The sequence below is a fragment of the Nomascus leucogenys genome, chromosome 22a (assembly GCF_006542625.1).
Source record: "Nomascus leucogenys isolate Asia chromosome 22a, Asia_NLE_v1, whole genome shotgun sequence".
Classification (NCBI taxonomy): Eukaryota; Metazoa; Chordata; class Mammalia; order Primates; family Hylobatidae; genus Nomascus; species Nomascus leucogenys.
The window spans coordinates 99,648,306-99,667,567 of NC_044402.1; the positions used below are offsets into that span (position 1 = coordinate 99,648,306).

Here is a 19,262-nt window from a genome sequence, read left to right on the forward strand (position 1 = left end):
CTCCTCCTTTGTTTGGTTTAACCAGCTCGCTGTGATGTCAAGAACCTCACACTAATTCCTTAGGGTTCTCCGATATGAAGGCAATGTGCTTGCCTTCCGGGGGATATGCATTATTTTAGGACTGTTCTATTCTGACACTTTATCATCACTGTAATAATCATCAGTGTACAGACATGCCAGCTAGCAAGGTAGGCACTCGGGAAGAATTGTGAAACTGCAATTACCACCAGGTGCCTCCTACAAGTATTTCAGGAACTGTTAGAACTCTCTCTGCTTGAAACTGGGAACACTTGGCAGTCCTGCTTAGCTTTACAAATCTGCCAAGTTTGGTAAATTTAGTTTCGACATTTAAACAGCATGGTAGATTTACATCAATTTTTAAAAAAACTGGCTGAATTTCTGTATGACCGGCCACTGTTTTCAATAGAGATACTTCTTATGCAAAAAAAAAAAAAAAAAAAAAGACACAAAGCAAATGGCTAAATTGTGTTAACCCTCTGATAATTTCCCAATCTATACACATAATAGTTATCCTTACATATGTACAAAGGGCACCCAAATCTTTTATGAGATATCTTTATGGGGGAAACCCTAATCTCACCATTAAAGCAATGAAAATGAAGTCACCTCTGGCAAGGGGCTGAGCACACCGTAACAACAGTGTGCATGGAATGCCATGATAGGCCCAGATACTTTCTGAATGTGTGACTCACCCAAATAGAAAGATTTAAATAGGAAATTAGTGTTTTCATGTGCTCTGACGACAGAGAATTCACAAAGAAAAGGAAAATGCTGCCAAGTCTAGAGAAAAGTAGTATGGACTCCAGAAAAGGGCTGGAGATCTAAGGTGGGACATGGTCATACTGGGGGTAAGTGCAGATCTATTTCCATTCTGCACACTTGTTGGATTATCACACAGAGACATCACTTTATATTCCGAGCTAATATGTTGCTTCTCAGAGCAGTATAAGAACAGGGTTTAGGATTATCCCCCTGGGAAGAGCTGAGATGTTAATCCCGTATCTTAGAACAGATGGGGCAACTCAAATCATGAAAAGTCACTTCTTTAACTGTAGTAAAGTAAAACAGATGCCAAAGACGTTTCCACTCAGGTGAAAATTAATGCAAAGGAAACATTATCAGATTTCTAATATGTGGCTTAAATATGAAAACGCAATGGATGTAAGAGGAATATGCTATCTCTAGTTGTCCAAAAATCTTCAGGGAAAGGTAGGCAATGTTTTAAAATAAAGCAATGCATTATAATATAGTGAAGCAAATGCCAGTTATAGGAAGTGCATCACACAGCACTCCAAGGAAGCAATCACCACTCAGAACATCACATAGTCAATTTTACTACAAGGAACTTAAAAGTACTATGTCATCTGACAGTTTCACAATTTGGGTGTCATGTTACTTTGATTAGAGAAATTCTAAGTAATACTTCATAGAAAAGCTACAGATCAGTGTCTTATGTGTGCATCTGTGTCTGTGTGCGTGCATGCATGCATGCCCAAGAAGGGGACAAGGTAGGATGTATATGTAAAAATAACCAACTGGTACATGATTCTTAAAACAATCCAGATTTCTTGTCATGCTTTTAGAAGCAACGAGTGAGACACTTATCTTCCAGAAAATGTGATACAATCTAGGTATCGACTCTCTGAAATTAAAAGTCAGTTCTGCCTAAAGCTATCCTACTTTCCACTTGCACTGAGCAACCTGAAATATTCATAATGAATTTGTGTTGAAGATAAAAATCTTCAAATGAATATGCAGAGAAGCAAGAGCAAAGTGCATTTCAACTTTCAATACCAGTAAAAAACACTAAGATTGATATTTTTTGAGTTTTCTTTAATGATAAATTCTGCATATAAAGGATGAGTTGGTCTTTTTCCTCTCTCTACCTCCTTCCTCTCCCTTTCACTCTCATAAATTTGGTATTTTAATAAATTTCAAATTACTAAAATTTGAAGGAGTTTTAGGGTCAACACGGATAAATTCTTTTAGTTATTATGATTATACTCAAGAGATCTCAAAGGCAAAGTTTATAAACTTATTCTTTCCCTGTGAAATTATTTTAACAAGTTGTGGAGTTTATTATGGGAAAGACTTTGGATATGAAATAGTGACATAACAAAACTATTGTTTTAATGGCCCATGGCTCAAAATTATGTTTGTTCATTCTTAATCAATAAAAAAAATTTAAAAACGCAGAGTGTTTTAATTTGTTTCTTGTTTTCCATTTTGAAACTGTATAGCTTCTTCTACTACATTTTTTACATACTGGAAAACCTTACAGGGAAATTAATCCATCTCCAAGGAAAATTAATATGAATTATCCTTGAGAATGACTGCTCATCCATTTCTGAGGTGAAAGAGACACAATATTTGTATTTTTAAAGGGTGGTGGAATATACTGTTTCCTCTGTTTCATTTGCCTAATTGAAGATAAAGTCTCAAACCAACAAGGTAGCCAGTGTCACCTACACATATTATCCCCAGAGAATCAGAACACTGTTTTAAATTATTTACTAAAACTCTCATCTGTGTAGCTATGGTCCCAAAGCAGATTCTTTTCACCTCAGACATTTTCAATAACAAGTGGCTCACTGATGGGCACAAGAAGACTTTTAGTTGTTTTATTGAGTCTTTTTCACTTGAGTTATTTATGTGATTTAACTATTTAAATTGGGATTTTTAAAAAATGTAGCGCAAATTCTGCATGCTTATAAATGGAAAGTGAGTCTATTTCGTTAGTTGAAAATCATCAGAGGAGAAAAAAATCAGAAGAAAATAGCATAACTTTCATACACCACAAATCACCCCACCTAATTATCAAGATAAGTAAATGTTTATTATATTGAAACTGTCTTGAATAGAACATAAATTAATAATTTATCTCACATAAATATTTCTAAAGCCCTTGCCACTATGTCATCTGGCATTTTAATTATCAACCAGCCAAGCTGGTGGTGTCACTTGGACATTCCCATTATGCAGCCTGGGATACAGAAAATGTGGCACGGCACCTGGGCACTGAAAAAAAGATGCACTTTTATGAATAGGAAGGTCATGAATATTGAGAATGTGCAAATGGAGGGAAATTAATAAATTAACCAGGATATAGCTTATTAAACTTTCATATCAGTAATCATATTAAAATATATTGCAAGTATTGAGTAAAGTGATCATTAAGTATTTTCCTCATCGTAGGCAACAGAACCTTCTCCAGGGACACATTAAAACAATTCCCTCCACAGTGTTAGCCGAGATTATGTAAGACCAGGAAACATGTTGACTAAAAGGAGCAGAACAAACATCTGCACAAGGTAGAGAGATGCCCTCCAAAATAATTCTTGGGTTACAAGTCAGTAGAAAAAGAAGGAAGTTGGCCTTTTCCATAGCCTAATTAACATTTTGCAAGCTTCATATAATTTCCAGGACCACCAAAGAATACATGAGTTTGGCAAAATATTAATTAAAAGCAAAATAATTCATAGTATGAAATGAGCAATAACTTATTATAATGCCATCTAGCTTGCTCATAATTTAGCCTGCTTGCTACCTCTACAACAAAACAAAGAATTGGGGCTAATTTTTTAATGAAAAATTAATGCCCTTATTTTTTTCTAGTATTTTAAAATATTTCTTTATAACAAATTAAATGACCTTACAGATTCTGAGTCTGTACTTTCTGTGTCAATGGGCTTTTGATTTCCATACTTCCTTAACAATTTATACAGTTTGTCCCAAATTGTTAGCATGTACAATATATGCTGATATTCAGAAAAGTCTGGGAAACGTTATCATGACTAGCTCTATAAAATCTACTTCCAAGTTTTTGCACTAGCCTTTGACATCTTGTCTGGGACAGGTGAGAAATTACCTTTGATGGGCCTTTAACCCTGGAAGAGAGCAATAAGAGAACTCACACCTGGGCCAGGTTTTAGGAATGCTGAGCCTGACATGCCACTCCTGACAGCAACAGTTAAAGTCATTACTGACTAGATTTTAACAGATGTCTGTTCTTTATGGCTCTCAGACCATACGTAACTCTCTAGGATTAGGCTATATCTCTCATGGATTACCTCAGGAGCCCCTAAATCCATTTTCTCCCATTGATTATCTAGGGAACCCCCAAATCCAATATACCTAGCCTCAAAAAAATAACAGATCAGTCTATTAATTCATTTCTTATTTATGATTGAATACAAAGTTCTGAGAGGGATGAAGAGATTTAATAAGAGACAGATTCTGCTTCCCAGGAGTTTACCATATGATGGGAAGGAGAAGGTATTATAACAGCACAATGTAAAAGATGCCAAGCATCATCAATGCAAGCCAGAACTAGTGTCACCTTGGCTCAAAGGAGGGAGAAAGTATTATCAACTGCAGGATTCAGGGAAAACAAAATTGGAAAAGGTAAGACTTAACTTAGCTGGAACTTTAAATATAGATAGTACATGGATATAAAGTTACGATAAATATTGGGCAGCCTGTGAAACTGGGGAGTATTAGAACATTTGAAGAAAGAAAGCACATGCCTACTCCAGAATACCAAGACAAGCTTCTGTTTCCTTACAAGCTGTAAAATAAAGTGCAAAAACTGATAAAGTGGTAGAAGATATTTTAAAGCAAAAATATAATAAGAGTCTACATTAATATGATTCTGAACTACTGGAGTATACACAAGCTAACCAGCAAACATTAACCCCCAAAATGAAGTGATATTAGATAATCTGTTCAGCCTTTTTGTCACCTGCAACAAATTAGGCTTTCAATATGCAAAACATCTTCCTTCTAGAAAAACAAATGATCACGATTCCATTTAATTGTAACTTAATGAGGCATAATTTATTTTTTAAAGTGATACACACCAGGTGTGTACTGAGGAAACTGGCCCAGCCAAACCCTAGTACTTCCCTTTGGAAAAAGCCTCAAGCTAGCTAGAGACTGTTTTGTTTCTGTTTGTGGCAGTTGAAATGAGAGATAGAAATGGTAACTTGCAATGTTCATCTATTTACTAAAACATGTACCTTTTCAAGTAACTTGATCCAAAAAATATTCATTTATCATAGAAAGCATATAGTAGGAAAGTGTTAGGTTCCAATGTGAACAAAGATAAATATTCAAATGTCATGTAAATCCCAAAGACAGCTTAGATGTACTTCTGATTCCTATGCTAAAAGTAAAATCATACGCTGAGCACTTCTTTAGAAACATTTGGACTAGATAGAGAAAATAAGCCCTATCCCCTCATATTACATTTTAATTATTAATTCTGGGATGACACTCCTCTTCAGAAATCAAGTTACATCTCTTTAAAGGTATATGATTCAGAACATGTTAGTGAAAATGTATTTTAGTTCATAATTATATATTGCTTTAAACAAATAGTGTCATAACCAATCAGTAAAGTTAAAACAAATCACATCCTCCCATTTTACAGTTAAAATTACAGAAGGCTAGAGGTGGAAGGAGCCTTGGCACTCATATGGGTCAACCATCCACCCTGCAACTGGATAACCTATCACATTTCCCTTGAAATGTCAAAAAAAAAAAAAAAGTTTCTTCCAAATAAGGTCCCTTATTCCTCATGTTTCACCCCTTTTGTATGCTTGCTAGCCTTAATTTTCACATAATTCTGAAATATCTGTGTCCAGCTGACACAAAAGCAAAAAACTGGTAGCCTCTTAAGAAAACTATGTGATATCAAACCTAGTCTAATCACACAAAATGAACTCTTAAATTTCAGTGGTCAATTCAGAGTTAGCCAAAGCGGTTAAATCAGCGACATGGCTGTAGAAAGTACTGGTATCCTACTACCTGAAAGCTGACCCAACAAAATCGTTTCTCTCCTAACCTCCAGTCTCTCATTTCCTTCTAGATACTCATGAGAGGTATTTCCCCCTCGATTCACGAATATTAACAGGTTTCCCTGGGTTCTGTATTCATAATCTACAACCCCACTATGAATCTGGCTGCTGAAATTCATTTGTGTAATGCTAAAAATACTCACCCCATCCCCTGCACCCCAGAGCATTGCTTAGCCATGAAGCCAGAGTACTTAGTCTGATTTGAATAAAAGGTATACAGGGCACAACAATGACAATTTGATTTTTATTATTAAAAATGATGTGTTAAATCCTCAAAGAAAATGTCGTTATTGCATGAGTTTAATAAAACCTCTCTTTTATTACAATATTTCTTTATTAGGAAAGACAGCCTATGCATGTGGCATTTTTGTAGGATGGGGTGGATAGAATTGAGCATCTAAAGGGAATTAATGTATTCTGCAAATATAAATGCATATACAAAAGTAACATTTGCAGACAAATGTTGTTACTATAGAGATATATTCTGCAAAGCACTAAAAGACTAGGTATACATGTGTATATGTATGTACACTGCAGTTGGAAATACTTTCTCCTTCCTTTGAACCAAAACAGCAATAGTTCTACCTCACATTTATGAGACATCTTTTGCACTGTGCTACTATAAAACCTTCCTCTCATGATACAGTAAACTCCTTGGGGGCAGAATCTGCATATTTTGCACTTTGCGGCCAGTTGGTAGTATATAGGAATGGTTCTAAGAAGGCACCAAACGCATATTTTTTAAATTTCTGGGAGTGGGAGTCCTATCTTTGCTGAACAGCTAGCAGCAGGCCCTGGCAGTCTACATACTGAAAACATGACTCACATTATACTCAAGATCTTTTCATTCAGCCTGCTGAAAACAAGATAATTGAAACTGAAATTTTGGGTCATGCAAACTTCATTTTAGAGCAAATATTTCAGGCACCTTAAGTCTACAATTTATTAAGTAAAACACTTGTCTCACAGATTTGTTTTTTGTGGATACAATAAAATTTCACTTGTGCCAACTTTCACATCAGAATTCAGTACCCACGTAACACAAAGTGAGTAGATACAACAGAGCATTCTTGAAGCCAAAACAATCTGTCTTCCCTTAACTGCAATACCTTTGACCAAGCCATGTTTGAGCACGTACAATAGAGGAACTTAGCCAAGACCAGATTCCTGGCAACTTTACTGTTTTTTGTTTGTTTGTTTGTTTGTTTTTGCGTACTTAATCTATGTAATGATTATCCCTTCCTCCTTGGTGTCTCTAGGAAGTCTTAGGTACTGGAATAAGAGGCTATGCATAATCCAAGTCAAAATTTATAAAACACATTAGCACCAAAAAGTGAAAGCAAACAGAACTGAACAGGTTCCCTTTGGAAACGTTTTACTAGCAGTGTTCTTCAGCTCTGGGCACATACATGGTTTCTACTCACACCTCAAGTACCTGGCACTATGACTATTTCATTCACAAAGTTCTGGGCCCTTCTTATTCCTAGTTTCCATGAATGTTCTGTAAAACAACTGTTGGCAACCTGCCCCAAAAATTTACTAGCTTTGGCTACTTTGTCAAAACATTGGCAAAAATAGTACTTTCCTAAAACAAAACAAATACATTTATTGAATATTTATATCTGAAATGTATCAGATGCCTTCAGATATAAGCAAAGCAGTCTATTAACACTTGAGCTGACTTTTTCTAAAACAGTTATAAAATATTATTCTTTCCTGCTGAAATATTTCTGCATTAGTTTTAATCACCTTCAGGGTCAAAAGCATCTGTTCTCACGTAGCACATGGGACACGTCACAGTCCTAATGATTTCACAAAAGGATTACTGGTTTGAAAGTCTGTTTACCCCTGTACCTCTTTGAAGAAGGGATTATGTCCTTCATCTTCCACTCTGTGGTAGCAGAAATGATTGAGAATAAAGTAGTTATGAGTGTGAGTCATGAAGTCAGACTCGCTGGATTCGAAATTGGGCTCTAACCGGACAAGGATCAATTAATCTCCCTATGGCACAGTTTCCTCACCTATAAAACTAAAATAATTCTGCTTCCCTTATAGGGTCCCCTAGAGAGCTTCTAACTGTATGTGATACCTCAATGTTAGCCATTGTTAGGATGCCTAGTATAGTTTCTGAATACTTAATATTTGATGAATAAGTACATAAACATCACAGTACAATTTTTATTTTACATCTACAACTTTAAATATTCAAGACACTCTAGTTATATTTTGCTAAATGTCTTCTCATAGAGAAGGCAGAAAATATAAATAACTTTCAGGAAGTGGAATAATTAAAACTATTTGACATACAGAAGGGTATAAAGAAAAATGTAATAAATTATATGATGCAAAATGACATGAATATTCTAGATAACACTAAATTAAGATATTCAATTTATACTTCAGAAAAGTAAAACAACTTTCTTTAAGTAACTTTGCTATCTTTAAAAATCAGCTTTAATCTGTACCACTGTTCAAACATGAGTCATAATTATTAGTGGACCATAATTTAGCATATCATAACTTTTTATTATGAATTGGAATTAAAAAACCTTAGAAAGTACCAAAGTGTTTAATACATGGTATGAGCATTGTTCCATGAAGGATTTTTTTCTTTCATGAAGCCTTTGCTTTAGAAATATACAGATAGGGAGAGGTAGAAATGAGATATAGCTAGAGACAGACATACAGATGTGTGTGCACATGCTCATCTGTGGGTGTGTACCAGCTCATGATGTAAAAAGTATTTCTTATAGGTATTGCAGTCAGAGAACCTTGGAAGTAAATTCTGTAGTCTATACTGACAATTTTAGACACAGAACAGAACACAGAATTGAAACAACCTAGTAATTTCAAATTGATAACAATTATATTTTTCTCTCAGCATTTCTGGCCTTTAAACTTCCTTCACTTTATTTGAGCAAATATGTAATTAACCCAAGGCAAAATGGTCATCATTTCAATAAATGACCATGAAAGGAAAACTCCTTGTATATATTTTTAAAATTGCTTTAATTAAGCAATGGTTAAAAATATATAAATAACAGGATTTAAAGCTAGTGTTTCCTTGTATTTTTTTAATAAAAATCATACTGTAAATATAACATCACTCAGAATTTCAGGAGACTAGTTAAATAATACAACAATGGACTTTCACATTAAAAGTGCAAGTTTCGGCCAGATGTGGTGGTTTACGCCTATAATCCCAGCACTTTAGGAGGCCGAGGCAGGCACATCATTTGAGGTCAGGGGTTCAAGACCAGCCTGGCCAACATGAGGAAACCCTGTCTCTATTAAAAATACCGAAAAAAATTAGCCGTGCATGGTGACACATGCCTGTAATCCAAGCTACTTGGGAGGCTGAGGTGGAAGGATCACTTGAACTCGGGAGGCAGAGGTTGCAGTGAGCCAAGATCATGCCACTGAGTGACACAGCCTGAGTGACACAGCAAGACTTCCATTTAAAAACAAACAAGAAAAAAAAAATAAAACAAAAAAGTCAAGTTTCTATTGAAATATACTCACTAGAGGTGAAAGTCTTCATTGAGGACAGAGACCTCTATCTGTGTGAAATGAGTCAATCATTCCCCGTTAGAGAATGGTGAAACAAGCTTATAAAACTTACCAAAAGTGAGTTTTCTTTAGTAAAAACAGAGAAGCCTGAATTTTCTATAATGAGTCTGGTAACTAATTTTTAAGGACTTTGCACATTGGTCAGAGATGAAACGAAAAGATAAGCTGGGCGTGATGGCTCACGCCTATAATCCCAGCACTTTGGGAGGCTGAGGTGGGCGATTGCCTGAGCTCAGGAATTCTAGACTAGCCTGGGCAACATGGTGAAACCCCATCTCTACTAAAATACAAAAAATTGGCCAGGTGTGGCAGTGCATGCCTGTAGTCCCAGCTACTCAGGAGGCTGAGGTGGGAGAATCGCTTGAACCTAGGAGGCAGAGGTTGCGGTGAGCAGAGATGGCACCACTGAACTCCGGGCCTGGGTGGCAGAGAGAGACTCTGTCTTAAAAAAAGAAAGAAAGAACAAGACAGACCAGTATGTCATCATGTCTGCTTCTTCTGATTCTCTTGCATGAGTTTTGTGAAGGAGGGAGAAAAGAAAGGTCTTCTTTTACATACAAGTCTCTACTTCAGGTGGATTTAGAAGTGAGAGGAGAGTTGCATATGTTTGACAGCTGCTATAGCCTTCTCTATATGCTGAGCACAAACAAAGCCATCATCTCCCCAAGTCTGATTAGAGGAGCCCTCTGACCTACCAATCCATGTTTTGTGGCTGAGAGTGCCTAAAAAAGGTGCCAATTAACAACAGATAGTCTTATATGTGCAAGGGGAACTAAAGGGAACCTACTATCTACAGGGCTGCCCTCAAGCAATCTAATAACTTTGAGACACTGCTATCCTGGGAGATATTAATATTATTATAATCTGTAAATCTATGAATTCAAGCCAGTGATCCTGAAATGAAAGACTATTTTATGAAGCAACCAGGGCCATCTCTTCCCACTTTATTAATTTAATGTTCTGAAATCAAAAGAGGGTATATTATTTACTTCAAAACTCAATAACGGGTTCATGCTTGATCTGCGGCATTTCATATTTACAGCTCATCTTTCAGTGGGTGGACTTCCTTTTTTCACAGGTTTCCTTGTCATTTTATAACCAGCTCACTGGACCATGGAGTCAAGACCCCTGGATTTACATTGTGTTCTATTACTCTATGAGTTATGACAATATGTATAACTCAAACAAAGGAGTTAAAAGAGAAGTTTTTCTACTCCAAAAAACTGACTGGTAACACACTGAAGCTCAGACTCCCAAATATTTTGGTTGCCAGGATTTTCATGTTATTGCTACATATCACTTCTTAACTGTGACACTTCAAAATATAATGTTTAGTAAGTCCTGAGTCATTTTTAACCTTAATAATTTGGGGCATGACTATACTATAAACACTGTGTCAATAGGGCATAAAAGCAAAAGCCATGCCATTTCACACGAATGTTGACATTTTAGCAGTTGACCTTACTGTCGGCTTTCCTGATACATCATTCAATCTAATTTTCCAATCCATTGAAAACATTCTCCAGTTGCTGAGTGACTTCATAAATTGTATTTATGATCCTTGTCTTAAGTTTCTTCAAATGATGTGGCTTTGATGAGTAAACTGCAGATTTTTTTGCAAAGTCTCATAAAAACTAAAAGTAGTCAAATGAGGACAGGTCAACAAAATGAGTTCCCAAAGGATTTTTAAAATCCTGTTCTCTATCACATAAGACCAGGATGCACAGCTTTCCCAAGCAAGGCCTTTGATGTAAGGTTGCAAATTGTGTAACTCTGCGACTTTTTCAATGAACTGAAGGAGCAAGATACCAAATTAGAGACTTACTGTTACAAAAGAATAGCACATTTTGCAAAACATATCTGTACTTGCAACTGAAAACATGCTTCCAAGAACCGGCTCAGAAGAACTACCTGAGACACAAAATGAACCTGAAACTTTCTTAATTATGGCATGATCTGCTAGAGGCGGAAAAAAAACCCCACACAACATAAATAATGAGTATGGCAAATGTTTCATTTTCAAATGATACAGTCTTCTTATTGCTAATTCCTTGCATAAGGATGTTTCCTGAACTCTGCTACCAAGGTAAGGAGACAGTGGTATAGAGAAGATATGAGGATCGCACCTAATTTCCCTTTTCTGGCATTCTAATGCTCCTATTCACATGTGACAGGGCATCCGTTTCACTGGATTTAGCCTAGTTTGGATCAAAGCTTCCTCTACTTCATTTAACAGATTTGCTCAGATGGAAGGTCTCAGAGGAGAAACAATGTTAGTAAAAGGGTATTTCTGAACATACGAATATGTAGGTCATTGGATTTTCAAATAAATTAGAGAATAGTTTATCTATTAAGGAAGATTCGCTGTACATATTTTATGAAATCATGCTTATTATAGGTCAGTGGGCATTCTACAACCATCCCTCAGTAATATTAAGTCTCAAAATACTGTCATAAACCTTTCCATACTGGCATAAATCCCTGATTAATTTTTTAAAGTCCACAAAGTAACAAAGGGCAAAAGAATGCTTAAGGTTGGAATTCATAATCACACTGTCAAAAGGCAAAGATGTAAACAAATTAAATAGTCAAGCAACATATTTCATGTACATAGGCCTAGTAAGTCAAACTATGTCAGCACTAAAATAAATTCAGGATATAAGCAAGAACGAATATGGAAAAAAAAAGGAAACCTGATAGAGCTGCTTATTCCCACAGACACTATCTGCATCACTGCAGGAGCACAGGAGGAGTAGGGCCAAAGGCCAAAGCCACTCTCAAAGCCACAGAATCACATAATTCACCATTTAGACCCAGTAAGGACAGTTTTCATTTAAGTCAAGTTTGGTAAATCTCATAAGGCCTTACATCCAACGTCTGTTTCTGTCTCATTTTTATTCATTCTCTCTCTCTTCCCCCACATTCAATATCCATAAGTCAGTCTGGACAATATCAATATTGACCCATTGAATTGCAGAGCTATAGGGGGCATAGGTTTTAAACAGTAACACTGATAATATTTTCAAAAGAAAGGAGTAAAAAATTCTATACTAGTGCCATAACAACACGTGGCTTTTGATTTGCAGAGAAAGTAGACATAAAACTATAGATAGGTTTTACCCAAACTACTACCCTATGGCATGACCAATTAGGCTGGAAATGGCATGGATCTATAATCTGGGATAAAACGCAGATCCTCAGAGACTACCACACGAGTGATTTATTAAGATGGACTTCCAAGGGAAACTGCTGAGGAAGTGTGAGAAGCAGGACAGGGAAGAGAAGAAACGCAAGCAAAGTCCCAGCTTCAGCCTGGTCCTGCAGAGTGCTCTGGAGTGGAAGTTATGCTTCAGAGCTGTCGCTACTACAGGAGGCTGGGAGCTGCCCTGTTGTCATCCCCCTGTACCCATCAGACGGTGGTAAGCATTTCCATCGCTGCCAGGATGAGCAGAGAAAATCAGTAGCCCAAACTGGAGAGATGTTAACGGAAAAGCCTAACAGCAGACGCAGGCTTTCAGAAGTAAAACCGTGGGTGGGGTGGGGGCGGGGGAGCATCAAAAACAGAGCAGGGGTGTTATCTGCCTGAGGCTCCTCCAGTGTAAAACCATCCATCTCACTTTGTGGCCACAGGTTAAAGTGCTTAGAAATGTATCATGGGATTGCCTGAATATTAATGACCAGGTCAGAAAATGCCTTATCACTTTCACCTTACTGTTTTCACTGGGTCTCATTTGCCATAAAAGTCTTCAGAGACAGAAAGCAGGGCTAATCTTATCTTTCAAAAGACTAGCTTAAAAAAAAAAAAAAGAGTGGTGATACTCAGAATGTATTTTATACAAGGTCATAATGACCTAATGCTACAGACAGGACACAAGGCTCTGCCACACCCTGTGTCTAGAAACACGTTAGTCTCAGTCTCATGCTGGAGATCCCATATCCTGGCATTGCATGACCTCTAATGTGCTGTATCCCTAGCCCAGAACAAGTGACTCAATTTTATGTTCCTAGTTTAGACCATGTATGTTTTTGTTAGCAAACCAAAAGAGAAATGTAAGGATAAAAATAAATAAATAAATAAATAAATAAATAAATCAATCAATCATATTGGCAAAAGGCTATCTCTGACTCCAGCAGATGCCATGTCCTTGTCATAAAGTGTGGATAGGGCATCATTTTATCAAACAAATACATTTTATGTTCTTAAAAGACATATTTATTAAAATAAAAAATAAACTAAAAAGAAGCTCTTGAAAATACGGCTCTATTCTCTTAACTGTGTTATTTTATATCATCAAATGATATGGTGACAATGAATCAGCCATAACAAGGTAATTAATAGTTTCTCTTTGGAGAACTGACATTTGAAATGTTGTTTATTATGAATTTAAGTTTTTCATCTGGAAATCTTAAACATGAAAAACTGGGCAGGGTTTTTGTTTTTTTTTTAACAGTTCCAGCTTTATTTGTAAATGTTTACATATTATTTTATTTTATACACACACGCACACACACATACACGATTTGTTCTTGGTATAACCATGAAGCACAAATCCAGGAACACAAAACATAAGGTGACAAAATGAACACACACGATTTGTTCTTGGTATAAACATGAAGCACAAATCCAGGAACACGAAATATAAGGTGACAAAATGTATTAAAATGCTTTTTATTGAATTTGATGATATATGAATAATAGAGATCATGAACTATTTCTGGAAAATATTCAATAGACTGAGGATATGCTACAATGTTTATTTTTGTTTATTATAGCTGACAAGTCATTATATCATCCATAAACGTCTGACTCCACTCAAAAAAGTCTAAACATTTGGAAAATCTATGGTTGGTTTTATGGGGCATAATATACCATATTTTCCATTTAACAATGCCGCTGGTAAAACCAGCTGCCCAGTCCTGCTGTTAGTGACTACAGTACATACAGCAAAAAACAATCTGCCTGCTGACCTCCTGCTTAAGTTCAAACTATGTCATTCTGTCAATACCATCTACCTTGATTAGGTTGGGCTTTATACACAACAGGTTATGATCCCAGAGGGATGAAAAGCTTTCCTAAATTAAAAGCAGAATTTTAAAAGGAAATACTCATATATTCCTATGCAGTTTCCATTTGATATCCTCCAGGCTGGCCCATGAACTCAAGCTCATGTTGATTGAAAGTGAATGTTTCTTTCTAGGTGTTGCCATCTTACAAATTTAACGGCAGGAGGAAAATAATAAAATGTGTTCCATGCTTCAATTAGACCTTTTATAACTTGGCACTTGAAAGATGGCAACGCCAAAGAAAAATCATTAATCCATAAAAATAGACAAAAAGGATTATATGGGAGAAGACAGACCTCCAGGAGTCTAGGTCCTTGGCAAAGAATACACTCTCGCCAATATGGTCTGTCTTTGTTTTGCTTCATTGTGAGTCTTCTCTCATGCTTCATGCTACTTGGATAAAATGTATACTGTATTTGTTTCTAAAATCCAAAGTAATACAACCATGCTTTCAATTTTATCCTTAGCTAAAGGAGCTGTATACATAAACAGGCAATAAAATGTTGGCTAGCCATGAAATGCCTATTCATGCACATGAATGACAGATGAACGAACACACACACACAATACACACACACACACACACACACACACACACACACAGAGAGAGAAAACTGCAAAATACAGAGCCAAAAGATAGATCCTTTCAATTTTTATTTTGCAGTAGTATGCAACAGACTTGCTCAAAAGGACCAGAGCCTTTCATAACCCCAGTCCATGGACACACAAATATTGCCCGAGTACTTTGAATCACGAGAGAAAGTGGAAGAGTGACGTCTGGAACATGTGAGAGTCTCTCAGGACCTCCAAACTCATTTTCAAGTGATGTTAACAGACTCTGTCAATATTAGAATGTATAAATTATCTAAGAGTCAAGGGAACAAGAGATTTTACCTCTCTTGGCCTCCTGCCATACCTAAAATGTCAGCACCAAACCTCAAACAATCCCACTGTTTCTTCCTTGCTCCCAGTCCTGAAGTTCCAGCACCGCTGAAGACCGTTACCAAACCACAATGATTGGTATCATCACCAGTTCATGCTGTGAACTTCCCAAATCCTGTGATCTCAAATTGACCCCCTATCACTTCCAAACTGTCCACCCACTTTGGCCTCCCTTTCAACACCAAATTTTGGAAAGTGTCATGTACTTACTTCTGCATCCTCAACAGCTAATCACTCTTTAACTCCTGAATTCTGGCTCCCGTCCCCACCACTTTAATGAAATTATACTCTAAACTTCGCCAGTCTTCTCCCAACCAACTGCCAAATCTCATGACATGGTTTTAAGCCTCTCTCTCTTAACTTCTCAGCTTTCCACAAGTAGACAAGTCTTCTTCTGCAAACTCTCCATGCATGTCCTCTATACTCTCACTACTGTCTCCCTATTCTTCCATCTCTACCTGCCCCCATCTCCTGGCATTTCTTCTGTCTCTCTTTCCTGAGGCTGATGCTGCTGCTGGTGGTGGTGGTGATAGCAGTGGTTTCTTCCCTTCTTTCCCCTGACTCTTCCATTTCTTGTCCCAGGCTCTGTGACAACATCTCTAATCTCTTGCTCTAGCCCTGATAACTCTTCTTCCTAGCGCCAAACTCATATTTTCTTTTTTTTATTATTCTAGGGTACATGTGCACAACGTGCAGGTTTGTTACATATGTATACATGTGCCATGTTGGTGTGCTGTACTCATTAACTCGTCATTTACATTAGGTATATCTCCTAATGCTATCCCTCCTCCCTCCCCCCATAAACTCATATTTTCAATGACTGTTGTGCATTTTCACCTAAGAAGTCGGTCAACACTTCAACATCAAAATAACCCAATCTAAAACTATCACTTTAACCTTACTCCAACCACTCTTTCCATGTCTTCCTGGATTCCCTTCATAATTACACCTTTATTCTCAGTCATCAAGCTTGAAGCTTGGTGTCAGTTCTACTCCTCTCTTTATCCATGTATACACTTTCTGTCCATTTTATTTCCAAAATATTTCTTCTCTGTACCCTCCCCACCAGCCTAGTTCAAAACCTCTGTACATTTCACCTGGATACTTGCAGCAGCCTCCTAAATGATATTCTTACCCTCTTGCTATCAAACCTCCATAAGATCTAATTAAGATGGTGGGAGCACAGCATATTCCTACCTAAGACCTATGATGGTTTCCAGTGCCTGTTAAAGTTCAGAGCTCTTGTCTTGGCACTCAAGGCCTTTTTCAATCTGTGCCATCCCTTTTAAGTTTTATTATCTACCTTTTTTTATCAACTACCAACTATACTTGCAGTTTTTATACTTACAAATTGATAATAACTCTTTACAAGCAAAGAAAATATAAAAAATATCTTTACACCAAAAAGAGTAGTTTTTCCCATAAAAAGGTAGAATATATATAATGAGAGATAACCAAAACTTGCCACGTGAGGCCATTAAGAAAATCCCAACCATTAACAAAAACTCATTTTTCTTTTTTTCTTTTTCTTTTTTTTTTTTTGAGATGGAGTCTCGCTCTGTTGCCAGGCTGGAGTGCAGTGGTGCAATCTCGGCTCACTGCACCCTCCGCCTCCTGGGTTCAAGTGATTCTCCTACCTCAGCCTCCCAAGTAGCTGGGATTACAGGTGCACACCACCACGCCCAGCTAATTTTTGTATTTTTAGTAGAGACGAGGTTTCACCATGTTGGCCAGGATGGTCTCAATCTCTTGACCTCGTGATCTGCCACCCTCAGCCTCCCAAAGTGCTGAGATTATAGGCATGAGCCACCGCACCCGGCACAAAAACTCACTTTTCAATGACTCATTAATCATATGACAATTTCGAAACTAATAAAAATTTAAATCGCCTACATAATAGAAATACATTTCAATTCAACCAGAGATCCAACATACTTTCACATAAAGAGAGAAAAAATGTATTAACTGACTTAACAAAAACACTCTTTATTTAACTCACACAGTATTGCTTAAAGAGTATCTACAAAATTCTTACCTCAATGTTTTCTTGCAAAAGAAGTGGAAACCAAAAGTAAACAGACCCTCTTTAACAATGAACCACTGATAAACATAAAATATTTATAACTGGTATAACATTTCACTTAGGTGCATTTTTTGAGTGTTAACTTGCACCAGGCAATCCAATTTACCAACATTTATCAGATTTCTCGCCAGTGAGAGTTTTCACTTAACTTTATTTTTTTTTGAGGTGGAGTCTCATTCTGTCACTCAGGCTGGAGTGCAGTGGCATGATCTCGGCTCACTGCAGCCTCCACCTCCTGGGTTCAAGTGATTCTCCTGCCTCAGCCTCCTGAGTAGCTGAGACTACAGACACACACCACCACGCCCAGTTATTTTTTTGTTTTGTTTTGTTTCAGTAGAGATGGTGTTTTACCATCTTGGCCAGGCTGGTCTTGAACTCCTGACCTCAAGTGATCCGCCCACCTTGGCCTCCCAAAGTGCTAGGACTACAGACGTGAGCCACTGTGCCCAGCCCCTTAACTTTTGAAGTAATCATTAAATTTAGAAACATTCCTGTATTTTCCAAATTATTGAGGTTTCAATCCGGTGTGCTTTCTTTTATTTGTAAGGTCCATCTACAATGTGTGTTATCATGCGTCTCTGAACAGGCAACAGATAAATGAAGGCATTCCTACATTCTGCACATTCATAGGGTTTTTCTCAGAAATCAGTTGTTTTATGTCTTCAAATTATTCCTGCATTTTTTAACTCAACATTTTTCCTATGAATTTCTTTACTTTAAAATAATAATCTTCTTCTTCATCATCTTTGCCTGCTGTACTTTATTAATCCTTCAAGGTCTAACCCATTGACAACCTAATACTCTAGAGCGTTGTTTACATATGTGCTTGCCCATTATCTTTTTCCTCTTTGCATCTACATAGAGCTTAGCTTCCTGCCTTGCATTTACAAGGGTGCTGAAATTTTAACCTACTGTTTTCTTGAAGGCTTACCATATTCATTCTCCTGGAAGTATTCCTCACCTCCAGCTCACCATGAAACTCCACCACAACTATTTTTTTTTTTTTTTTGGAGGCGGAGTCTTGCTCTGTCGCCCAGGCTGGAGTGCAGTGGTGCGATCTGGGCTCACTGCAAGCTCCGCCTCCTGGGTTCAGGCCATTCTCCTGCCTCAGCCTCCCGAGTAGCTGGGACTACAGGTGCCCGCCACCGTGCCCGGCTAATTTTTTGTATTTTTAGTAGAGATAGGGTTTCACTGTGTCAGCCAGGATGGTCTCGATCTCCTGACCTCGTGATCCACCCTCCTCAGCCTCCCAAAGTGCCGGGATTACAGGCGTGAGCCACCGTGCCCGGCTCCACCACAACTATTGCTTACACTCTCCAACATTATTCATAACACTTTACATTTTACTCTAATTTTCTGGTTACCTGGTTTTCACCACTAGATCGTTAGCTCCCTGAGATTATGCACATCTGCTTTGTTCTTACTCATATAAGGGCTAGGTAAGTGTTTCTCAACATGTGGCCCCGGATCAGTACCATCACAATCACCTGGGATCTTGTTAGAAATGTCCATTTCTGAGTCCAACCTCAGACTTACTCAATCAGAAACTATGGGATGAGGCCCAGCAGTCTGTGTTTCACAGCCCTCCAGGGATTCTGATGCACACTCCAGTTTAAGAACTACTAGCAGAAAAGAATGTCTTACATATAAGCACCCTCAATAAAAATAAGACATGTGTGAATTAACTGTTTACATTTTCAACATTTTGTGTTATATTGGCATAT

The 19,262-nt window shown here is 37.3% G+C and overlaps 1 protein-coding gene across 3 annotated transcripts in view; it reads right to left on the minus strand.

The window, feature by feature from the left end:
* SATB2 (SATB homeobox 2) overlaps positions 1–19,262 on the minus strand; it is a 190,725-nt gene that overhangs the window by 59,974 nt on the left and 111,489 nt on the right. The window lies entirely within an intron of this gene.